This window comes from the organism of the source record quoted next, unplaced genomic scaffold, assembly GCF_019419815.1.
Source record: "Pyrus x bretschneideri cultivar Hongxiangsu unplaced genomic scaffold, Pyrus_bretschneideri_v1 Contig26, whole genome shotgun sequence".
Taxonomy (NCBI): Eukaryota; Viridiplantae; Streptophyta; class Magnoliopsida; order Rosales; family Rosaceae; genus Pyrus; species Pyrus x bretschneideri.
Genome location: NW_025999568.1, coordinates 2,979,428 through 3,006,037, shown reverse-complemented (window position 1 = coordinate 3,006,037; position 26,610 = coordinate 2,979,428). Strand labels below are relative to the sequence as shown.

Here is a 26,610-nt window from a genome sequence, read left to right as displayed (position 1 = left end):
TCTCTTTGTTTTGTATCATGAGGAACTAAACCCCCCTGGTTAGGGGGGGATTCAAAATATATGTTTATGCTTGCATTTTGATTTGATTACTTCTAATTGCGTTTCATAAGTTGTGGATTCAATTTGTTTAACTGTTTGATTGATAACTTATTTATGTATGTTTATTGAGAGTACACGCTTAATTTTCATGCATGAATATGACGCTAGAATATAAGTGAGTTTCACCTAATAGTTACGAACTTATATTCACAAGTAGTGGAGGTTGCTTATAAACAATCGCGTTAAACGAATTCTTGGCATAAGTTTCATGCAATCATAGTAACGAATGCCTCGTCAACACTTATAACTTTCATAGAGCGTAATGATTCTTGCTTGTATCTCTATTATGCAATCATGTAGGGGACTTGTGGGGAATGTTTTGGGTTGTCGTATGCAATCATCCAATTCAATAACGTTAGGAAGATTTGAAGGTTAATTAGTGCATCACGGTTAACTTGGGGTGTTGAGAATTCATGGTTTATTGAAATGCAATTGGAAATCTTTTTATCATGAACCCCTTAGCTAGCCATCCCATCCATTCAATTCCATCACATTCATCTTTACAATCTGTTTTTAATTACAATCTGTGCATTTTAGTTAATTTCGTCAAAAACTAAATCCCCCTTTACTTTATTGTCAAATTAGTTAGAAATCAATTTAGTTTGTGTTTTTAAGAGTCTTGAGTCAAGTTACAACTTAAATTCGTCCAAAATTGGGTTTAAGGTCAGAAACTGCCTAGTTAGTGTTTTTAGGCAGTTTTGAGTCTTTTGAACTTGTTTTGAGTCCTTTGAGTCTTTGTATTGTCCAAATTAGTTAGAAAGTGTCTTAGTTTGTGTTTCTAAGTGTTTTGATTCAAGTTATTACCCAAATTCGTCCAAAGTACTCAAAGTGCTCAAAACTGCCCAGAAAGTGTTTTTAAGGCAGTTTTGAGTGTTTTGGTGCTGTTTTGAGTCTTTGGGTTTGTTTTGGCGTTTTAAAGTTTAGTTTTGCATTCTTTGAGTCTAGTATAGTGTTTTAAACTTTATTTTACGTTTTTAAGTCAAATCCAAGTGATTTTGCAATCCCTCCTAATCCCCGGTTAAGAACGATCCCTACTTATATCTATACTACAATTGTCAAGAAGAGGGTTTAATTTGTGTGCGTATAATTCTCGCATCAGTAGTTGCGATCTCGCCATAGGCTCTTCGATCATTTGAGCAAGGGAGATCATGATTGGGCTAAGGAGACTTTGGAGATAAGTAGAGAGTAGGAGTCTGATTTTTCCCCTGAGCTGCGTGTTTTGATGATTTCATCACCAGTAAGTAGACTACTTAGACTTTAGGCTGTTTTGTGCTTTTCCTAAATCGCTTTCTGATTTGTTGATTTTCTTCCTCTATCTATGCAAATTCAGAATTTGGCTCAACTCTCAAGACTTTTCCAGATATGAAGAAGGTGCACATTGCTTTAGGTATCCCTGATGTATACTGTGAATGGCGTTAGCTGCTTAATCCTCTTCGGTGGGAGAAAAGTGGGTTGCCCTCAAGAGATGAGATAAAGCAGATCAAGGTAGATGCATTGGCTCGTCCGATCCCTGTCGTGGAGCATGTTGTGAATGAAGGTGGAATGAAAAGATTTTCCCCACCTGCATAAGAGATGTCGGTTGAGAAAAAACCAAAGACTTCCACCGCTGCTTGTAAGGGTCCTCCTGTTGCCGAGATGCTTTTGATTGACTTAACTTCTTCCAAAAGGAAGAAAGATGATGTTGCTAGATCTGAGCCTGTGATGCATGCCATGCCAAAAAGGCTAGTTTGATTGCTAATATGAATGTTTAGCATAGAGGTTCCGTCGTGCCCCTATTATCGAAGTCTGTACCAAGACGTCTGTTGGGAGCTAAGTTCGATTCACCTTTAGAGAGGTTTATACTATGAAGAGCGATAAGGTGTACTTTACTGCTCAAGTGGTGCCAAGGCCTACTCATTTTAACGCTAGGACTGGTTTTCCTGTTGAGAAATAGAGACTGCTCACGTGGCCAATTGTGAGAAATCCACCAAGCCTGTTTCTGGAGAGTCTATTGAGATCTATGCACTTTTAAAGCCCGATCTGCTTGAAGACATGGACATGTGCGCCAAGCTTGTTAATGGCGTCAGAGAGGTTGTTTCCCCAAGTTCCTTTGCAAAGCATACAACTCAATATATGAGGACTGCTCTGCTTGCCATGATGCAGAAAATGGTGATTTTGGCTGCCAAATCTATGCTCATTGACCAAGGGGATACCATGGCTGTCAATGAGGTGGCAATAACTATGGCAGATGATGCTTATCTTCTACCAAGAAGATAAAAAAGTTGGAGTCTGAGCTCATCGCTTTAAAAGGGTCCAATATATCTGCCCCCCACTTTTATGCAACTTAAGACCGCTTTCCAGAAGATCATTGACTTGAAGACTAGACTTGAAGTGATCCAAGTTAAGTATGAAAGTGTAGAGAAGGAGATTGGTTGTTACATACCTTAGGTTCAAGATCTTAAACATACTATTTCTAAGCTCCGTTCTGCTGCTTACACAAAAGATGAAGAGTTAATTGCTGCTTATAATCAAGTGATCCACTTATAGAAGATCGTCAATAGGTTTGAACCCTAAGTATTGGAACTCCAAGGTGCATTGAAGACCAATAAAACTATGAAGAAGGAAGTGGATGAGCTGCAGCGTGTCCATGTTGGCTTACTCAAGGAGAACGAGTAGCTGAAAGGTGAGAAAGTTGGGCTCGAGGCTTCTCTTATCCAGTGTCAGGCTAATTTTTACAAGTTGGGCTATGTAGATCACTTCTTCGGTAGGCCGTTTGACTTTGAGTTTGTCGGAAAAGACTTCAAGACCTTCTCTATTTCTCTGGAAGACTTGTTTCCCTTTACTTTTGAGGCTTCCATTGGTGAAGTAGTCGGAGAAGTTAGTGCCCAAGCTAGGGTAACCGGGGGTGAAGTATTTGATGATGCCGTTGTTGAAGGTGTGGCGACTGAGTATTCGTGGGATTTCCAAGCTGCTGAAGAGTAGTATTCTAGGTAGCCTTTAGGATTTTCTTTGTTTTCCTTATTGCGTTTTTGCTTTGCTTGAGCTCTATCGACCTTTGCTATTTGTTTATCAATTTTGCTAGAAAATTTAATAAACTTGCTTCATTCGCTTTTCTTCATCTTTACTTCTTTTGTTTATGCCTAACCTTTGACTTTTAGACCAGCGGCAGACATGCTACTTTTTTATAAGCAGACAAGTCCACATAGCCTATGCACCTGTAGATTTTGGTGTTGAACTTTTTGCAAAGTTGTTAGCCATAAGGTCTACAGCTGAACACTTTACTTACAAAAGCAAATGAGTCTGCGCTACCACTTAACTATTAACTTTGACTTTCTTCAATCCTTTGAGTTGTGTGGCCTGCATCACAACACACTAAAGATTTCTGGGGCACGAAATTCACTAACATTTCGTATCAAAAGTACGTGGTTATATGGAATTTCATAGGCAAAGATCTGAGAGAACTTCTTGTTCTTTATATAACCAATTACGTGGGTTGCATAGCAAGTATCACAATACTTTAGGAATTAATATAGATCTGAATGATCATTTCGCGCTTGGCAGAGATGAAGCTTATCGACTGCGTAGCATGTCGGCAATGGATAGAACTTCGTATATGCACACTAACTGTTTAACCTTTCACAAAAACATGTGGCTGTATAAGTTTAGCATGACTTACTGCTCAAAAGGCAAATCGTATGCAAACTTTTGGAAACCGTATACTACCTTAGTGTACTCTGTAGCAGCTTCTAGGGCAGCCGTCTATGGGGTGTATTGCATAATATGCTTCCTCCATCTCTGATGCCCAATTCCCCACAAATTAAGCTAAAGACCAAAAATCCTTTAGTTAGCTAAGCCTTGAAAAAAACCATTGTGGCTACTTTAGGAATCCCGTCGTAAGCCATTGTGCACCTAGTTACACCAGACAGCCCGACTTATCCACGTTTGGATATTCAAAGTGTATAGTATACCCTCTCGCATCAGAGAGTAGACCCATGTAGGTGTTGGGGAATTGGTTTACCCTCTCGTACTGGAGAGCATGGTTGGTCTCTAAGGGGGTGCAATTCCTGCGATAAGTCCCAGAAAGGGTGCGATCTTCATTTTAGGTACAGGAGTGATCAATTGTCGTAAGCATGCAGCCGAGCCAAGTTGTGAATAACTTATGAATTCCTTATTGAAAAATGAGTGAAACAAACAAAAACTTTGTTCCGATAAAGGATCACTACGCTGTGGTGGTGCTTTAGGTGCCACTTCGGGTCTCCATTTCCTTTGAAAGATGTGAAATGTGGTATGTTGAACTTGAGTGGAGGCTCTGCCTACTCGATCTCATCTGTGAAAGGTGACTTGCTTATATTGGTCATGTCCCGTCATAACGCCTTGTCAGTGACTTCGTTGCGCTGAAAAATCACATAATCACTCGATCATGAACTTCTCTACTTCTTCTTGAATTTTCCTTTGCTGGGGTAACAGAGCTTTCGGTTGTTCCTGGTCGTGACCTGCTAGTATAGGTAGCTCTTCCATGTACTTAGCTCGTCTATGTCGCAAGGCAAGAGAATTACTCGTAGGTTGCCGGTTAAAATTGAGCCAGATTGAGTGACTACTTCTCTCCGTTTGCCGTGCCACCTACTCTGATATAAGGTGGATGATGCTCATTGCAAGTTTAGCCGCGAATGAACACTTCGTATGGAAGGTTTCTCATGTTAATTATTAGAGTATAGCCTCAATCGTGAATGCTCGTCCTTGGGCTTAACCGAGAGTGCACGCTCATCTGCGCACTAAAACAAAAGTACGATATCTCGGGGGTCTAGTCAGGAGTGTACATTGCCAGAACGCTCGGTTTGTGGCTAGTTGAGAGGCTGCTTTTCGGGGACACTGCTGAAGAGGTTAGTCGTTTACCCTTATCTTACTTCGAGACACCTCGTCTCGAGCACATTGCAAAAGCTGATTCACCAAGGTTGTCTGTTGCACGAAGGCAATTGTCAACTCTACGACTTGTCATGACAAGTGTTGTTCACCATTTAGGTTGGAAGAGCTTGGACGGTATGTGTCTCCTTCTGTAATGGAAGTGCAATGAACTCCAGGCGTGAGATTTGAGTTGGGAAATGTCAAATCTACATGCTTCTATGTGTACTAAGATGAGAGTATACATTACCTCGGGGGCCTAGTCGAGAGTGTACACTGTCAGAACGCTTGGTTCGTGACTGTTCAAGAGGCTTCTTTCTGGGTCATTACTAGAGAGGTTTGTCGTTTGCCCTTGTTCTACTTCGGGACACCTTGTCTAGGGCATGCTGCAAAAGCTGATTCACCAAGGTCGTCTGCTGCTCGAGGACGTTTGTCAACTCTACGACTTGTCGAGACAAGTGTTGTTCGCCATTTAAGTTGGAAGAGCTTGAATGATATACGTCTCTTTATGTAGTAGAAGTGTAATGGACTTCGGGCGCGAAATTTGAGTTGGGAAATGTCAAATTTGCAGAAAAAAGGTGAAAATACCCCTGGTTCAATCGTCAGTCCAGAAATTTGAAGCCAGACTGTTGAACCGGTCTTAGACCAATTTGGGCAGCTAGGTAGGCCACAGGAATAAGCTGGACCATGTGTGTGAGCTGTTTCGTGTGCGATGTGCATGGGCATTGGGCTAGGGCTCTGCTTTAAAGCGCGCTGGCCTTGGGCTGCTCTATCTGTCGCAGCTACTTGGGCTTGGACCATGCTCTGAGTAGAGGCGTGCAGGGCTTAGGCCTGCACTGCTAGGGTAGTGGCTTGGGCAGGCTCGTGATGGGCCTGGCTAGGTTGCCTTACGGCATGGGCTGCTGGCGCAGTTGCTCTCTGCTCTCCATGAGCTTGCTACCATGGAGTTGGCCAACTCCCTACCTCCATGGTGGTCCTCATGGCTACCATGGTGGTGGTGTTCCATGGTGGCAAAATTGCTCTTATTGCCGCTGTGTTGAGTCTTGTGGATCATCATGGTAGGGCTACACCTCGATCTCCATCACTTGGTCCAAATCCTTGAACAGAGGGAGTTTCGTTCATTATGGTTTTCTAATTTCCTGTCATTATATTTTTTCCTTACCTTTATTCAAAGAATTAAAAAAATTTAGGATTAGGAAAGTATGAAAAATTTACGAACGAATGAGAAATGAGAAACTTTGAATGCGAGAGTCTTCTTCGAGCGTGTGAATCAAGCTCTCAATGAAAGCACCAATTTGTGGATGCAAATTTCCGCCGTCTTTTCCTTTGACAAAAATGCACTTGCAAAATAATAACACCTAAGATTAAGGACAAAAGCCTCACGCGCCCACGATGAATGGGGGGGCTTTGGTCGAAGAATCTCTGATGCCAAAGTTAGAATTATGAAAAGAATGTGTTTAGGAGTTTATGGGTAGCATATGGCTTGGCTTTTTAGTGGGATAATAGGACTATTTATAGGGGAGTGGTTGGCCCTATTTGGAGAATAGTGGCTGGCCATATATGGTGTAATAGGGTGAATAATTGCAAGATATTATATAAAATAATATCATGCAATTAACATGGCAATTAATCTTAAATTAAATAGGAAATTTGAGAGTTACCTTTTGAATAAGGCTTTGATGAGGAGTGATTACGTTATTGTCTGTTGCATGCATGTGGGAATCCCGGTGTGCCTCAAGTGTAATTTTGTAATTTTAACACAAAAGTCCATGTGTCACCTCCATAATTTTCTTGATTATTTTTTGCTCCACAAGCGAGGCACCCATCCTAGGTTAGTCATACCTTAGCGTGCGTTCTACTTGCATCCTGAAGGAATTTAGTATAGACTTAATGCAAGTTCTCATTTTTCTCTTTAGGCTATGGGTTTTTATCCTATCCTGAATTTTACCGTTGTAAGGTTTTATGAGTTCTACTACTTATTCATTCTTCCATTTGTTCTGAGACTCGCGTTTGCTCATTGTACCAACAACTTCATCAATTGTTCTTACTTCATAGCTAAAGACTTGATGCAACATTTTGTTTGAATATTTACATTCTCAAGAATGAGTGTTGTAGTCCTAATTTAGTTAGCAATGTGATTGTGTAAATCCTTATGGGATTTTATAATATCTTTTTTTCTAATGTCTTAATTAAGATGTATTAATTTAATGGCAAGTATTCTCTCTTCTTTGTTACTATAAATAAAAGCACAATATGATGAAATAGCACACACCTCAGAATTCATCAACTTTCTCTCTCTCCCTCCCTTCATAATTCTTCAATTAAATAGGCCTAAAATACAAATTAAATTATCCAATAAACGAATATATAAACCCTTCAATGATGTATGACCCCAAATCAGTCGTTGATTAGGTTACTTAGCCTGAGTAATGTCAAACGCTTTGGACGATTCTCTAGATTCAAAGGACATTGAAGTAAGAAACAAAGGTAACTTCCAAATATTATGTAAGTTGAAGCAATTAGACATGGATATATCTATACTTATATACTATATTCAAGAGAACTCTCGTTGTCAACTAAAAATAGAGAAATAACATAATTTTGCATTCTTTGGCAACCACGTAGGGGAAAAAGTATTAAAAAGAGAACATAAACAAAAAGAGAAGTGTATGAGATGAAAATAGGAGTGCTGAAATCAATTCTTTTTTAAATTTAATAAATTGAATAATAGCTTAAATAACAAAGAATGATACATGTGACTTTTACCATCTCTTTCCCACCTCCTATTTTATTTCTATTATAAATACTCTTGCTTAACTTCCACCATCACATGCATAACGACTGTAGAAAGCCAGTGGTCATGAAGACAACTTACCTCTTCCAATACTATCATTTTATGAGAACATAAAACAATAAGTTTCCTTCATGACGAAATCTTTTACCTCCGACTTTTTACAAAATTCAGACACATTACCTTCATTTCTTTGTTTCAAACTGGCTAGAGTTTTCTTCCACTGCTTGAAATTAAGGGAATTGGATCCCATTTGGATTCAAATTGTAAGGATCCAAAAAATTCTCACATCCTAACCGTTTATCGTAGATCATGTGTTGTTATCAATCATTATCATTATTACCATTTTTTTATCATATTCCGGTCAAAAATGTGGTCCAACAGACAGCTTAGTCCTTCGGTGTCTCATTCAGAAAAAGCACCCCACATACACTGTCTCGTAATATCACGATCTGTAACATTACTATGATTAAGAGACAGGTCAAATCAATTGGGAAGTACCAAGAAAAATTGAACATGTTCATATTTGCTTTATGACAGAGAAAAAGAAAGCAAAATAATGAAGGGAAGCTGTTTTGTCCATGTGTGGATGTAACAAACTTGATACAAGGAAAACTTATTGTCCATAGGAACTGCTTTTACCACAGGAAGCTAACTTCGGGCCGATATTTGTATAGAATTGGGTCTACTTTAGGAATATGGTGGGAAACATCCACGTAACCGGTTATTTTTCACAGGAACCTAACAACTTGCCGTGGTGGTTCAGATTCTATCCTCTCCAGTTTTTAGTCAACATTCTTCATAAATATAAAAGGATACAAGATACTTTCTCTAGTTTCAGGAAACCGCATCCATCAAGACATTTGCAAGAGATCATTTAGGAAATTCAGCACTTCTATTTCTACATAACAAATGAATTATTTAAAACAAATGCCATACATCATTTGGAAGAAATTGATCATACAAACCACATTAAAAAATTTGCCTTCTAAATGAGCAAGTTGCTGCTGAACGGGAAATTCACCAACTTATCATGGCAGGGAAGAGGATGCACTTAAAACTTGAAGGAGTAGCCGGACAGTTCATTTCTCTTCCCTCTCATGCTACCTACGTACCACACAAATTCATTAGTCCGGAAAATAAAATATCAACATTTGAGGGAGGCACATATGAATGTGAGGATAAAGTCCCATATCAGTGAGGGACTAAACCATGTAAATGCTTATAAGAAGTTGAGATACTTCTCATATTTTCGATTGGTTTTATAGTGAAACCTCAACTTTATTCATGGTATCAGAGTAGGTTAACTCGCGTGTGAAACCCAACGGCTACACGTGCTCTACATCATCCTATTTATGTTGTCCATGTGTAAGGCTTGAAAATCCCCCACACGTGACGTGTGAGAATGTGAAAACAAAATTCCACATTAACGAGGGACCAAATCATGCAAAAACTTATTCGCCAGGAACAGTGTGTTGGACTGAAGCCCTTGGCCCTGAACCTGAAAAATTCAACACAAATATTGTGAAGGCAATAATGAAGATAATTATAGCTGCTCTCCCCAAAATACCGACTACCTTTCTCACCCCATATTGCCCTACTAGGGCTGAAAATGTGGCCACAGCAGTAAAGTGGAGAGCTGCAAGAGAAATTTTTGAGCAAACATCAAATTATTGAAAAATAAATTTCCTCTCCCTGCCATTCAATTTTTTTTTTAACTGGCAGCAACGTGGATGGCTAAGACGATTTCCGTAAGGAATCAGAAAACGTTTTAGGAGGTAGTACTTTACAGGAGGCAGAAAATGTCATAGCAAATGTGCACTTCAGACCTGCATCAAAGTTCTCAAATAGTGAGTCGGTTTTGAATAGGAAAGTGAAAAATGTGTTTCTGTGTATAAAATATTTTGAGCTGTTTTAAGTGAAAGTTTTCGCACATCCTGTAGTGTTTTTATCGTAAAAACTGATTCCACCCTCTATAATAATTTCAAGTTTTTGGATTGAACCATAATCAGTAAATTCAGTAAATACGAAATCAACTACTTCACAAGTATAAAACTCACCTGAGGTGGGATTCCTAGCTCCAGAATAACTGGACCTAAAATGAAGCCTCCACCAAGACCAAGCAATCCACCAAATATACCAGCTATGATAAGTATGATGCCACAAGCACTACAAAAAACAAGCTGGTGCACTTTCCAATTTGTGTTTGATTCTACCCGAGACGCAATCACATTGTGTCCTTTGTATAGTTTAACTGCCTCTAAGGATTCATTTGAGGAGACCAGTGTATTAAAAGTGTGAGGTGTGGACAAGGTGTCCAAGAGATAGTCCAACCTAGGCATGAGGCGAAGCCTCACGAGACCTAAATTTTTTAATATGTACACTAAGCATACATATATATTATGTTAAAAAAAAAAGATTATTAACCAATAATCATCTTGAGCACACACATATATAGACATATATTATATTATATTTATATATATATATATAGGGAAGTGTTATTGGCACTCCAAAAATCTTATTCTACACTCCTCACAAGTGTATTTTTCTTTCCTAATATAGAAAGTTTGGAGTGTAAAATGAGATTTTTGGAGTGCTAATAACAATTCCCTATATTTATATATATATATATATATATATATAATAGAAGATGAAAAACACAATGAGCACACATATAACAATACACGCAAACAGCACACACATCCATTATATTAAAAATAAAACTCAGAAAAGAAAAGAAAAAAAAAAAAAAAAAAAAAAAAGGCAGAGAGACAATAGTGCAAGAAAGAGGTATGAGGCAGTTAAAACCCTACCCAAAATTTGGGTTTGGGAGTAAGCCCTGAGGCGCACCTTCCGCCGCCTAGGCGGTTCCGATGAAGCCTTACGCCCACTACCTCCAAACAAAGACGACAACCCTTAAGCCCAGCCTCAAAGGACGCCTAAGCGTGCCCTGAGGCAAGCCTTTTAAAACATTGGAGGAGACTGAAGGCCAAACATATATATATGGTGCCATGATGGTTTCAAACAAACAATCAAGCTCAAATGAGGGTTGTATTTGAAGCGTGAAAAATGGACGATGAAGGCTTATGTTTTCTTCTAATTCTAAGGGACATGAAAGGCAGATACCTGCAAGAGATTATATGCTGAACAAGTTGTGGTATAATGCTATGCCAACAGAAAAGTTTCTGAAAATTTGAATCAACGCATAAATAAAAGCAAAGTATTAATCGTAACAAAAATCATCCACATTGTAGGTATTACCTTAGCGATCTGCAATGCAAGTATTATAATCCAGACAGAAAAAAGAATCAGTAGTTCCTTCTAGCAAAGATTCTCAAAGATAGAAACCCGAGAAGGTTAAAGACTGTCAGTCTCTAAAACCATGCATCAAGGAAAGCTCAGGCTCCAAAAAACCCTACCTCTGTTCTTTTGGATTCCCTGGTTTCTGTTGGAGTGCCGTTGTTCGGGCCACCAGGTTGAGGCTTGTATTCAGCTTCTGCACTAGAATTGTTGGAAGGTTAACCCAAATTTCAGTTACAAGAAAAAGTCATAAATCAGGGATAAGAAAGGATAGAAGTTCTAGAGTTGTGATGTTTGGAATTTCTAGAGTTAATCATGATTTCTCTAGATGTTTCAATGTTTAAGAACCTTATAATTACATTAATAAATGATGATGTATTGTAGTGGCTATAAAAGCCATGTAGTGTAATGAGTTTTGTGTGAGAAAAAGAAATCAGAAATTAGAAGAGTCTTTTCAAGTTTTAAAAACCTCTCCACTCTCCTACATTTCTCTATCCCTCTTCCTCCTACAAATTGGTATAAGAGCTTTGTTGAAGTTTTGTCAATATGGCGAATGCAAATGCAAATGGTCACAACCTGGCTTCACTAAGTCCTCGATTTGTTGGTGATAATTACAACTACTGGAGCAACAATATGAAGTGTGTTGAAGGCTTTGGAGCTATAGAATATTGTTGAAGCAGGCTACAAAGAGACGGATAACGAAGCTGCGTTAACTCAAGCGCAGATGAATACTTTAAGCGAAAACCGAAAGAAAGACAGCAAGGCACTCTTCCACATCTATCAACCCATTGAGATGCAAGTATATGAAAGAGTTGCGAAAGCCGAGAATGCAAAACAAGCATGGGATATGATCGAGAATGCCTACAGAGTTAAGGAGAAGGTAAAGGTTCGTCTGCAATCTTTAAGGAAACAATTTGAAAAGTTGGAGATGAAAGAAGATGAGACAATCAAAGACTACTTTATCAAAGTTACCTCGGTCGTTAATCAAATGGCTTCAAATGGGGAGATTCTCTAAGATGCAAGAATTGTTGTGAAAATTCTCTGAGCTTATCCGCGAAATTCAATTATGTTGTGGCTGCTATCGAAGAGTCAAATGATATTTCAACTTTTTCTATGGAAGAGGTACAAGGAAAATTGGAGGCACATGAGATCAAAATTAATTTGAGGAATCCTGCTGCTACTCAACCTGATCAAGCACTCAAGTCTCAAGTTGCAACTACGGGAGGCAATGGCAATAAAGCTTCTAGCCCTAATCAAAGCTTCAGACATGGAAGAGGCGGAAGAGGCGGACGAGGTAGAGGAAGAAATTTAAATGGTAGAGGCATTAATTCTTATGGTAATGAACGAGGCTCATCAAGCAACTCCAATAATGAAGGTGAAAGAAATTTCAATTCGTACCAAGGAAGAAGACGTGTTTTTCAAAGAGGAAGAGGACGTGGCACTCCAGAATGCTACTACTGCAACAAACCTGAGCACAAGATCAGAGAATGTCGGTTCAAAAAGGCTGATGATGAAAAACAATATAGGGCAGGCTATATGCATCAAAGCAACTCTGGAGATGGTGATTATAAAGAAACTTTATTGCTTGCATGTCATAGAGATCAAATGAATGATGTGTGGTATTTGGATAGCGGAGCTAGCAAGCATATGACAGGTAACAAAAACCTTTTTTCTGCCCTCTATAAGTTTGATCATGGACAAGTGAGAATTGGTGATGATAGCCTATAAAATTGAGGGAATTGGTGAGGTGTCTTTCAAATCAAAATCTGGAACAATTGAGAAGATTTCTGAAGTATATTATGTTCCTGGTTTGAAGAGTAATTTATTGAGTATGGGCCATTTGTTGAGGAAGGGTTATGATATTCGCCTCCGTGGTGATTTTGTGTTCTCAAAAAGGAGGATAAATTTGTTGCCAAGTTTGGATTTGCTGCAAATAACTTGTTTCCTTTGAAGCTCCAGACAACAAAATTATCTTGCTTTGTGAGTGCTGAAAAAGAAGTCTCTAAGTTATGGCATGACAGATATGGCCATTTAAATTATGGAAGTTTGAAGTTGCTGTCAAACAAAAGAATGGTACATGGGCTGCCTCAAATTGATCCAGTGGATGGCGTTTGTGAAGATTGTCAATTTGGTAAGCAACATAGAAGTTTATTTCCTCCAGAGTCCTCTTGGCGAGCAAAGAAGCCATTAGAGCTTATTCATTCTGACTTGTGTGGTCCATTGCCAGTAGCATCTTTTGGAGGTAATTTATATTTCATTACATTTATTGATGATTTCTCAAGAAAAGTTTGGGTCTACTTCCTCAAAGAAAAATTTGAAGCATTTCAAGCCTTTAAAGATTTCAAGGCTGAAGTTGAAAGGCTTTCAAATCAAAAGTTTAAGGACAGATCGTGGTGGAGAGTATCTCTAAAATGAATTTTAAAAATATTGCAGAGATCATAGAATAAAGCACCAGTTGACAGCCCGATATACACCGCAAAAAAATGGCATGAGCAAAAGAAAGAACCGGACAATCATGGAAATGGTGAGATGCATGCTCAAGAACAAAAGATTGCAACAAGAACTTTGGGCAGAAGCTGTTTCCTGTGCTGCATATTTAATCAACAGATCACCAACAAAGAGTTTGAAGGATTGCACACCTCATGAAGCATGGTATGGAGTGAAGCCAAGAGTGCAACTTTGAAGAGTTTCGGTTGTGTTGCCTATTCCCATGTTCCAAAGGAGTTGAGAAACAAGCTCGACAATAAGGCAGAAAAGTGCATTTTCATTGGATATAGTGAAAGGAGCAAGGCCTTACAAGCTGTACAATCTGAAGACCAAAAAGTTCTTGATTAGCCGTGATGTCCACTTTGATGAAAATGCTTTCTTTGAAGAAGAAAATGGTCCATCAAAACTGCCTATTATGCAAGAAGAAGATGATACTTATCAATCAGAAATTGCTCCTTAATCTCCAAGAGCTACATCAAGTGATGACAACTCGCCTCCAAGAAAGTTCAGAAGTATACGAGATCTTTATGACTCCTCAGAGCAAGTAAATTTGGAGGATAATACTATATTATTTGCCTTCTTTGTTGGAGAGGATCCAATTTCATTTAATGAAGCATGTGAGGAGGAAAAATGGAAGCAAGCCATGGATGAAGAAATAAAGGCTATTGAGAAGAATGGGACTTGGGAGCTCACAAATCTGCCAACACACAAGAATCCTATTGGTGTTAAATGGGTATATAAGACTAAGAAAAATGCAGATGGGTCCATTAACAATTACAAGGCGAGACTCATTGCAAAGGGTTATAAGAAAAAGGAAGGTGAAGACTATACTGAAATTTTTGCTCCTGTTTCCAGACTTGATACTATTCGATTGATCATCTCCTTTGCTGCAAAAAACAATTGGGAAATTTTTCAAATGGATGTAAAGTCTGCGTTCTTGAATGGTGTCCTTCAAGAAGAAGTTTATTTAGAGCAGCCACCTGGATATGTGAAGAAAGGAGAGGAAAATAAAGTTTACAAGCTTAAGAAGGCATTATATAGGCTCAAGCAATCACCACGTGCATGGTACAGCCGTATTAATTCATACTTCGAGAAGCATGGTTTTCAAAAGTGTCCGTATGAACATACCCTCTATGTTAAAAGCACCTCACAAGGAAGTTTCATGGTAGTAAGTCTTTATGTGGATGACCTTATCTTTACAGGAAATGATTTGGAGTTATTGAATGGTTTTAAGCTCTCTATGATGGAAGAATTTGAGATGACAAATTTGGGCAAGCTACATCACTTTCTTGGTATTGAAGTTTCTCAATCTAAGAAAGGCACTTTCATTTCTCAAGAGAGTTATGCAAAAGAAGTTTTGAAGAAATTTGGGATGGAGAATGCAAACCCAGTAGTGACACCATGCATTACAGGCATAAAGCTAAGCAAAGATGGTGAAGTGAGACTTATTGATTCCACAAAGTTTCGCAGTTTGGTAGGTAATTTGATGTACTTAACAGCCACAAGACCAGACATCATGTATGCAATAAGTCTGGTGAGTAGGTTTATGGAAAAGCCATATTCAAATCATTGGGAAGCTGCAAAAAGAATTTTGCGATACATCAAAGGAATCGTTGATTATGGAATTTTTTATGAAGCAAATGTTTCAGTGAAACTTATTGGCTATACTGACAGTGATTTAGCTGGAAGTATTGATGATTGCAAAAGCACTTCAGGTTATGTCTTTAGTCTGCGAAGTGGCGTGATTTCATGGAGTTCGAGGAAGCAACCGATTGTTGCCCTCTCTACAACGGAAGCGGAGTACATAGCTGCCTCTTTTGCAGGATGTCATACAGTTTGGCTACTTGGCATTTTGAAGAGTCTGATGCATAAACAAAAGGGTCCAACCACTTTGTTCTGTGACAATAGCTCAACAATTTCAGTCTCAAAAGATCCTGTTCTACATGGGAGAACAAAGCACATCTGCATCCGTTTTCATTTCCTAAGGGAGCTTGTTAGTGAGGGAATTATACATCTAAAGTATTGCAAAACAGATGAACAAATGGAAAACGTGTTCACAAAACCGCTTGGTGGACAAGTGTTCAAGCGAGATGTTGCAACACTAGGAATCAAAAGCAAATTTGGTTTAAGGGAGGCAATGTTGGAAGGTTAACCCAAATTTCGGTTACAAGAAAGAGTCATAAATCAAGGATAAGAAAGGATAGAAGTTCTGGAGTTGTGATGTTTGGAATTTCTAGAGTTAATCATGATTTCTCTAGATCTTTCAATGTTCAAGAACCTTATAATTACCTAAATAAATGATGATGTATTGTAGTGGCTATAAAAGTCATGTAGTGTAATGAGTTTTGTGTGAGAAAAAGAAATCAGAAATTAGAAGAGTCTTTTCAAGTTTTAAAACCTCTCCGCTCTCCTACGTTTCTCTATCCCTCTTCCTCCTACAAGAATCATCACCTGCATAAAAAAAAAAATTAGGCATCTAAATTTGAGTAGGTAAAAGGTCATTGCCACCAAAGAATTAATAATGATAGATCAACTCACCATTTGACTGCATTCGTCTAGCAGCCTCCTGAAAAAATGGAAAACTAGTTAAGCCAATATGGATTAAGTTATGCCATATGTACAAATTAAACTAAAAAAATTTAAGATGACCTTTTTTATTGTAGTTTCTTCTTTCCATGTCTCAGTACCTGAAGAATGCCATATTCGATGTACCAGCATGTCATCAAAATGCGATCACTATACGAATCAAAGAAGTTGTCCAGTTGATGAAAATAATGAATTCTTAATTTCAGAATTTTCCATAATTCTTACCTAAGAAAGTAATGATTAATAACACTGCGATCATCCAGTTAGCAAATATGATACTGATCCCAAGCACAAGCATTGAAAGCAACTCTGATACTGATCCCGAGCACAAGCATTGGTTGGGAAAGAATCGCCAAGTCGTAGTCGACGAAGGGGAGGTCAAGTGTTGGATGCCTTAGCCTTAGATTGTAAAACACAGATGAAATTGCAGTATCTGTGATCATACTTGACCAACCAACAAGCACTCAAAATTTCATTCAGTTACATTCAAAAGGTGAAAGAGGTAGAAAACTATCATATCCACCAAGTCTAGGGGTTAGAAGTGCATAAGGATAGTCCACACACATCATTTGGTAAAATGATACAATGAATCTAATTGAAATCTTAGATTGGTGTTGACATCTGAAGCTTTTGGTGTTTAATAGTTGTTGCTACCATCATATTAGAGAACCAACATGTTTCCATTTGTCATCGACTCTCACATGCAGGATGGGGTGCACATGAGAGAGTGTTTTCATTTCATATACATTGTTGATCGACTGATTTCCTAGCAACTTAACTTGAGGGATAATAGATTTGGTTTCAATACTGCATGAACATTGTATTAGTATAAAACTAAATTTCTAAGATACTGGTATGATCGTATGTGCCTAATTTAATTAATTAACTAATTACCTATAATATAGGAATTTAATTTCATCAATCCCCTTCTACACATTAAATGACATTTTTTTAATAAAATAAAATAAAAAATTAATTAACTAATTCCTCATTACCTTATTATCAGTATTTAAAAAAAAAAAAAATCTCTTTCTATTAAAAATGTCTCAATAAAAAGTTTTCAATACATATTTTTTCACGTATAGATATATAAAAAATATACTTAAAACTTATGATACATTTGAGAACAAAAGTATCAACTTTTGGTACATTTAGATTTCAAATGTACTGAGAAACCAAATGTACCAAAAATTCAAATGTACCATCAAACCAAATGTACCCATTGTTATGTAACCCTTTTGGTACGTTTAGATTTAAAATGTACAGAGAAACCAAAAGTACCAAAATTTCAAATGTACCATAAAACCAAATGTGCCCATTGTCAGGTAACCATTTTGGTACGTTTAGATTCCAAATGAACAAAAAATCACAAACGTACTACAAAACCAAATGTCTCTATCAAATAACCCTTTTGGTACATTTACATTCCAAATGTACCGAGAAATACAAAAAAAAATCAAATCCACTATAAAACTAAATGTGTCCATATTATAGGTAACTAGACGTAGCTATCTAATCAAACAAATCTTTATTATATGTTGGGTCTTCTAAATAATAAAATCTGACAATTTTTTTTATAAATATTCTACTTTATTCACAAAAAAAAAAAAGTAAAATTATAACAAACAATAAAAAAATGCATAGAGATGGATAATAAATGCATAAATATAGGGACAAGAGGAAAAGGAAAAAAGAAAAATGAAATGTCCAAAAAAAGTCGTGAAAAACTAAAACTCTAAACAAAATTGAACTTATGTGAAAAACTGAAATTAATAACCAAAATTTTAGGAAAATGTTTGATCAAATTTTCAAAAGGAGTGTATGTTTAGTCTAAAAAATTAAAAAACGAAGCGCCTATATCAAAATGCCCCTTTTCATGTCCTGTATATCCAATTTCACCCCCGCAATTAAGTCAAATTTTGAAAAAGGTTCATCACCTAACTTTTGTATTCAATATTATTGACTAATGGAAATGTGAGGTGGAATGAAGAAAAGATGGTTGGCCATCTGCCTATAAAACCAAAAGAAGAAGAAGTAGCAGAGTATGTAGAAGAAAAATATATTAGTAAGTTGTAAGGCTAGAGAGAAGAAAGAAAAATAATGAGAGATATCTTTGTACTCCTATTATTTCAAATGAAAAAAAAGAAAGTATTACTGATGCCCCGAGGACGTAGGCACACTTGCCGAACCTTTTAAATATTGTGTCTTATTTACTTTATATTCCACTATCTATATATCCTCAATTTCACAACACGTTATCAGCACGAGAAGCTCTCATTTCAATGGAAAACACAACGCCATAAATATGGTGAAGCACTACCTACCTCCCACCTCTATCAATTGGAATCTCATAGAAAATGTACAAACTTGAGCTTCACAAAAAAACCAATAGTTGTGATACGAGCTCTGAAACTCCGACTTCATGTGCTAAAACAGAAATTTTTCATTCATAGAAGTTGTTTCTTATCTTCTCTTCCATAATATATCAAAATTCTAGAAAGATCAATGGTTAATTCATTCCAGATCTTAGAAATACTACAATAGACCCGAAATGCACTGAAAAATTGGCAGCCATGTTAATGGCTTTTAGAATTCAACTTTCTGACCTCGAATGCAAATGCTTTCTTCATTGAAGTTGTTCATTATTCTCTTATCCATGCCATACTAAAATTTGGGTTAGATCCAAACGATTTGGTTGTCCTATAATTCTCATACACTATTATTGATACATGACCATGATTAGAAAGGAAAAGGGAAGCATAGTAAGTTAAGATTTACTTTTTCCTTATTATTATTAACTTTGTTATTAATGTGATTGGTGTGGCACTGTTGCCCTTCCTATAATAACAATTATTATTTTTATGTTTTGATATTTATGTGAATTGTGCTGAATTAAAGCCCTTGTCACAATCTTTATATATTTAAAGTAATTTATTTATAATGGCTGGAATTACCACCTTCTACTTTAATTTACTTATTGTACTACATTTTGTTATGATGAGTATATACAAGACCCAAAGTTCCTTGATCAAATTAGAACATGAAGTTTTTTTATTCTCATCATATAAAAAGATTGGATCTGAAGTTCCATCATATAAAAAGATCGAACCTGAAGTTCCGTGATCCTCTTCATATAAAAAGACTGGAACAAAAATTCCATCATATAAAAAGATAGGACCAGAAGTTCCTTGATTCATGTAAATGAGGACCATTAGTTCCTTAATCCATGTACAGATTAAGTATAGACATGAATTCTAAAAAAATATGAACCTAAAGGTTCTAATAATGTCGATATCAAGAATAAGTTTCGAGTACATATGTATAATACTTTGACTTGAAGTTCAAAATATAAATAATGTTAAGAACTTGAGTTCTAACATTTTTGTGTAGACATGTGTTTATATGGTATGAATTAATTATCACAAGTTCCGTCATACCTGATTTCTTCCTTTCTGGAACAAGAAAATGGTGAACTTAGCAAAACTCGATTTTGTTACCATTGACATCTCAGTAAAGAAATACTTTCATGAATCCATGATGCTCGAGAACTCATATGGAAGTATATAATATTAAGAAACATCTTTGCTTAAAAACTCATGCTTCTTATTCATGAAACCAGAAGTTTCCATAGATTCCTATATCTAACAAACTGAACCAGAAGTTTCAGGCATGTATAAAACCAAAATAGATGGATTTTTTTTTTCTATATATAGAAAGAAAGAAAAAAAAAACAGAGCTTTCACAAAGATTGATCATGTGAAGCTTCAATATTTGGCAAAACCCCAGAAGGACAAGGCACCAAAAGTTGATCATTTGAACCCTCAGTAATTGGTAAAACACCAGAAGGACGAACCTCTTGTGGTCATATTGAATCCAACTTTCAGAGTCCTATAGCTGATTGAGCTTTTCTGTTCATGCTCGTTGAGTAATTATTTCAAGTTTATGCAACTCTCTATTCTCGTGCTTGAGTTCTCTAATTTCTTGTCTAAGACTTGCCGCCTCAACCATTAATGATTCAACTTGGTGAGTTCGAGTAAGTAAGCATTGGCCCATATTGGATACATAAAAGGAGAGGCAACACGACCACTTGTTCAAAATCTAAAATACACCACTCTCCCAATTTCTATAGTTCAGATTTTTCTAAATAAAGTTCACAGGCACTTCTTAGACGTAATCTCAACGTTCTGGATATCAAGGACAACTCGATCAAATATCTCTGACAAAGTTGAAACGCGTAAATTTTACTATTCTAACTACACAATTGTTGCTGACAAGCGTGAATGAGATGGTCCCAACAGCATCACTACCTGCTATTGAAATCCCTATATATGTCGACCTTCATCCTCTATGGCAAGGTAGATCTCCAAAAAATGCCTAACTCTTCTTCCTTGCCAAGAATGCATCTTCAACCAAGCATCTCAAATAGTCGGTTTTCCTCCTCCCTGAGAATACCTTTTCAACCAAGTCCCTCAAAATGCCTAACTCATTTCTTCAGTACGAAAATATTTTTGATCAAGAAGTTCAACATCAGCATCAAATTCTTCTACTGTTTTTCTTCAAGAGCGAAAGTATCTCATGTAATCAGGATCGAGAGTAAAAGTATCACATATCATGCTTTTTTTTTCCCTGTCTTTACTTGCAAGACAAGGAGAAAGAAAGCACTCAGTTAGAACTTGAAATCAAACTTCTGGTCCAAAATCGATTGCCTGGAACCTTTGCTTAATTGCTTACCTTGAATAGCTCTCAAGTAGTCATCTTCACTGTTGTTAGAGCTAGGTCTCAAATCACCAACATCACATAACAATTGATACGATGTTGGCTCAGGTTACGCAATTGTGCAGGAGGCTGAAGCTGAAGGATCAACGACGAATTCATAGAAGTTCAAAGGGACAAAATAAGTGGCTGACTAAGTGAATGGAAGACTAAAATTCAATGACGAGAATCCTATCCACAATCTCAACGAACTCTACATTAGTTTATGATGACCAAAGGATAAGAATGACTTTAACTATTATTCTATCTGTTTATCATTCAAATGTTGTATGAAAGGTAACACAATCATCACGATTACTAATAAACTACCAAATGCATTTACAAGTTACAAAGATGCCACATGATTTGAAGTCTTAATAAGACTATCCATGGACATGGTTCCTAATTGAAACCTAAAATTGTGATATACTATTATAAACGTTATTTCTCATTGTTAAGTTTGTTCATTTTAGTGGAGAATTATATTATACGAAGGCTTATGAAATGCTTGAAGCATATCTCCATAAGTAAATCACCCAAATATACATAAAATAAAATAAAAAAATTGCTCATATAAATTCCAAAGGAGAATGTGTCATAAAGTGTAGAAAACCTTTAGCCTTGGAAGGGTAAAGCACAAATTATGTACTTGATACCAATGGATGGTATCAATTGCCTTAGTGAGAACTTTCATTATGATATTGTTGTAACATACTAACTCTGTTGCAAGAGTTGATAGTAGATTGGGACTCCTGAAGAGTCTAGAAAAAATATAAAGTGTTGAAAGAAATATTGGCTCGAGCTGGAGATCGAACAATATACCAACATGATTTTTATCCATCAAAATGTTTATGTATTATAGAACCATATGAATTGAAGATTATGAGTTGAACACTCAAATGATTAACCAATATTTAAACACTAAGAAAGATCGTTCATCCTTGTGAGGGAAATGATGAATTGATATTAGGTTTAGAAGTACCATATCTTTGTGAAGTATGTGCCTTATTTTTAGCACAATACATTGAATCAGATGAAACATTTCATGTGAGGCACAATAGCAACATATAGGTATTGGAATGAAGTAAAACTTATCTATTGATATTTTCGAGAAATTATATACATGTGCTTATTGGGTAAGCAAAATCCAAATATCTCTCTAGCCTGCATACAGATCGCTTACAGAAAGGATTTGCCTTTTCATATGAAAATAAATTAATCCTACAATGCTCAATGAAGCAAACATTTGTTGCTACATCTTTATATCTCTCATAAATATATATCTTCAAAGTTTTTAGTACACATGAGCATCAGAAGACTAAAGTTATTGAAGTCAGACAAATCCGTTCTAGCGATAATCTGGCAGACCTCTTCACCAAATCTTTACCAAAGTGTACATTCCAGAAGTTGGTACATAATATCAGATTACGTCAATTTAGTAATCAGTTAGATTGAAGAATGTGAAATCAGGAAGACATACTCACTAGGGGAGCATCCAAGACACATATGTGGCAACTGATATTGACATATGGGCCTCCAACTAGGATTTTTTCCACTAAGTTTTTCCTAACAAAGTTTTAATGTGGTAACTGATATTGATGTATGGGCATCCAAGGGAAGTGTTGTAAAAGCAGTGTAATGCCCTCCATAACAGCAATAACCACTTGAAGACTTTGGACCGTCAAGTCGTGGTTGGTAGGTTCATCACCTAACTTTTGTATTCAATATGATGACTAATGGAAATGTAGGTAGAATGAAGAAAAGATGGTTGACCATCTGTCTATAAAACCACGAGAAGAAGAAGTAGCAAAAGACGTAGAAGAGAAATATATCAATAAGCTATAAGAACACTTCCACTCCTCTCAAATTCCTAAGGGGATAGTGGAGTAAATCCCCTCCCTCCCCCCAAAACTCTTCCACACCATTCCAATCCACTGGGCTCTGCGGGAGCCTAGTTGCTCACTTAGGCTAAAATCAACTAGTCTAGGCCCTAAACTATGTGACGCAAAGCTGATGTCAGCTACAATTGAAAAATTAATAGAAAATTAACTAAAAAAAAAAAAAACATATATATATATATATATACTATAAAAAGGTATAAAAATTAATTAAAAATATGAAAAATAATAATTTTCTTTTTCTATAAATACCTAACCATGTTCTTCCACCTTGCACCATATTTCAACATTTTCAAATATTTTCACTTAATCTTTTATTACCATCCGAAATTAAAAATAAAATTATCTTGTATTATTTTATATTACAAAAACTAATAGTATTTTAATATGAATTGTCTGGGCTATTTAGTTTAGGGGTTGAGATGCACTTGGACAATAACTGTTCACTAAAGGTAGTTACCATTCACTTGGGGAATTGAATTGCCTATTGCCCCGGGGACTTTTTAGGGTTGGAAGGCTAGAGAGAAGAAAGAACAATAGTGAGAGATATCTTTGTACTCATATTATTTCAAATAAAAAAAGAAAGTATTACTGTTGCTCCGAGGACGTAAGCACACTTGCTGAACCTCGTAAATATTGTGTCTTATTTAATTTATATTTCACTACACACATATCCTCACTTTGTAACACCAAAGAATTTCATAACTATGAATCAATTAGAGTATAACAAGTGGATAGATAAAATCTAGAACCCACAATTACCACACCATCACTTAACGGTCAATTTAGCAGATTATGTAAGTAATGTACGAAATTGAGGGTCGTTAGCTACCTTTCCTTCTTACCTTTCCCTACTTGCCTTTTCCCATTCATTTCTTGTCATGTGGAGTCCATTATCACTTTAAACTCTATAATTACTGTCTTGAAATTCTAAATATTTAATTTCCAAGTATACCCCTAATTAATCTACCAGCTCTCTTCCCAACCCTAGTTAATTTAGTAGTTCCGCTTCCTCTTTTCTTTTTTCTTCTTCTCATGCCCATGTCCTTCCACTGATGGATTGTTAAAAAAAGTTGCAGAAAATGAAACCAACCTTGAAACTCATATTTTCCTTCTCAAAATCAAACAACATACTCACTTGAATCGCACTAATCAAACTAAAAACTCAGACTCGTTACAAAAAAGAAAAAAAAATTGTGCCTGATCGTGATCAAGAGTTCGTCTCCTCTATGTATCTGCAATTCAGAAGGGAAGGACAGTTAGATGGCGGCAAATCAAGGGATGGGGAAAGGAAAGATCAAGGGTGGGACTACGAGGTTGGAGGCGTCGTATCCCATGGATTGGTTGGCCATAGATGGGTAGAGGAACATGGAGTCGTGCCAAAGGGCTAGGTGGTGGTGCTTAGTAGTGGGTTTTTATTACTTCACAACAAAAACATAAATGGAAAATAGTATTTGATCAACAAAAACGGAGGGAATTAAAAAAACTCAAGGGCATATGAGGAAGTTAAATATCTAAAATTTCAACACATTAAATATAGAGTTTAAAGTAACAGTGGAGTTTACATGGGGTTTACATTGCAAGAAATGAATGGGAAAGGCAAGTGGGAAAGGCAAGTGGAAAAGGCAAGTGGAAAATAGCTAGCATTCTTCATATTTTAAATAGGATAATGCTAGGGAGATCAAATTTTTAAGGGTAATAATCCTAATACTAAGAGACCAAATTGTTTAACCAAATTTGCAAACCAAATGATGTAGTTGTTAATTGAATATTAATTAAGTGTTAATTAATGTGCTTGTTTCTTATCGGTGACATATGATTTAGTTTAAAATTTTGGTCTCTCTAGGGCTTCTCAATTTTTAAACCAAATTTGCAAACTGAATTAATAATCCAATTAAAAGTCCAATCATCAACAACCACATCATTTAGTTTAAAATTTTGGTTTCCCTTGCATTACCCTTTTGAATATAAGGTATGAGTTTACATTTGCACCCAAACTTAAGGATGCAAATTATAATTAACCCTAAAACTTTTAGATTAGATGTGTAAGGAGATAAATAAGGATAATGCTAGGAAAACCAAATTTTTAAACCAAATTTGCAAACCAAATGATGTGTCACCAATAGGAAAGAGGAAATTGTAGCAATGGTTCCTCAACTTTAACTTAATTGGAGCAATGGTCCTCAATTAAAAATCCATGACTATTGGTCCCTTAACTTATCAAAACATGTAGCTATGGTCATTTTCGTCAACTCCTCCTAATCATACGGAAAAAGAGTACATCAAGATCAAGCAAGTATACTTCCGCACAATCGCATGAGTTTCATATAATTCCAAAGAGAACTAACAACGTTACAACTTAAAAAGTTTACACATGCCAATTCCTTAAGAGAGTGGAAGTATGAGCTGTGTAGACACTACAGGACTTTAGAAACTCATTATGAAGCTCATACCCACTCGCCCTATAGGTTTGAGCATAGAATGGACGAGTGGCACTAGCTCTGCGATTATTTTTAGAGTTTTTAATTCCTAGAGATGGACGTCTTCACAGGTGAAATAGTTAGAGGAGTGAAACAGTTTCAGTGTGAATAATTTTTTTTTTTAGTTTTAATATAATTGCACAAACATTTTGGCTTTAACAATAAATTTTGTTTTGTTTTATTGTGATATCTTGTGGGATTAAAATGATAAAGGTTAATTGATTAAAATTAAACATAATTTAAAAAAAATTACATTCTTATATTTTTAATATTAAAGAACTCTTGCTCCACAAAAGATGTCTTAGGTAGGGGTGCAACTTGGGTTAGGCCAACCCGAACCCGTCCATGTTCAACCCGACTTTAAACCTGAACAAGCGGGTTTTTTTTTAGTTATAACCCGCCAGAACCCAATCTGATTTCAACATGTTCATTGATTGGGTTGGGTTAGATTGATCATTTGTCCAACCCAACCCAACCCAACCCAATTGGGTTGAGCTGTGCAACATACTTCTCAATGACCTTTGCACCGTCGTGGAGGATTCACTAGTGACTTTTGATGGATTATGATAGAAGAGTTGCAGAAAGCAATTGTTTTTCTAGTAGCCACACTTTGATTTTTCTGCAAGAGCTTCGAAGAACAAGACTTGAGTTGGGTACTAGCTTTGTTTTTCTGCAAGAGCTTCAAAAGACAAGACCTGAGTTGGGTACTAGCTTTGGACAATGAAGTGTTCCTCTTTTTTTCCTTTTTTTTTTTTTCTTTTGGTACTCGCTTTGGTATTTCTTGTATTTTAACTCAAACTTTGCATGAAACTGATTAAAACTTGAAAAAGTTGGGCAACCCGAAACCAATCCAAGTAAACCCGAACCCAAATGAACCTAATTAAAACCCAACGTGAACCCGAACCCAAATTGTAAAAGTTGGGTTCGGGTTGGGCTGACCTTCTAACCCGCTAGAGTTGCACCCCTAGTCGTGGGTAAGCCGTCTATATTTTTAATTATTTTGTTTATTTATAAAGCTTACCCGATGTAACATTTTGGTCGGGCAGTGCAACCTCATTTGCCTCAAGAGATTTAGGCCTTGTTTGATATAGAGGATTAACTTGGATATGACTATTCATTATTGTTGGGACCCAAAATAACGTTTTTGGGCCGAGCCCATAAGCACTCTCGGTCCAATAAAAAAAGGCATCAAGTATTTCAAAATATTCTCACCAAAGGCCCCGCCCAATAAGATTAGGCCGACTTCTATTAGGAAATGGTTTCATTTGGATAAGGGTGAGTGGCCAAGTCCTAGCATAATAAGGAATCCTCAGAGGCCAGTTATACTCCAAATAGG

General features: G+C 36.6%; 1 pseudogene; it reads right to left on the bottom strand.

Annotated features, from left to right (window-relative positions):
• Window positions 1–8,358: 8,358 nt before the first annotated feature.
• Window positions 8,359–16,587, bottom strand: LOC125478746 (annotated as a pseudogene).
• Window positions 16,588–26,610: the final 10,023 nt, after the last annotated feature.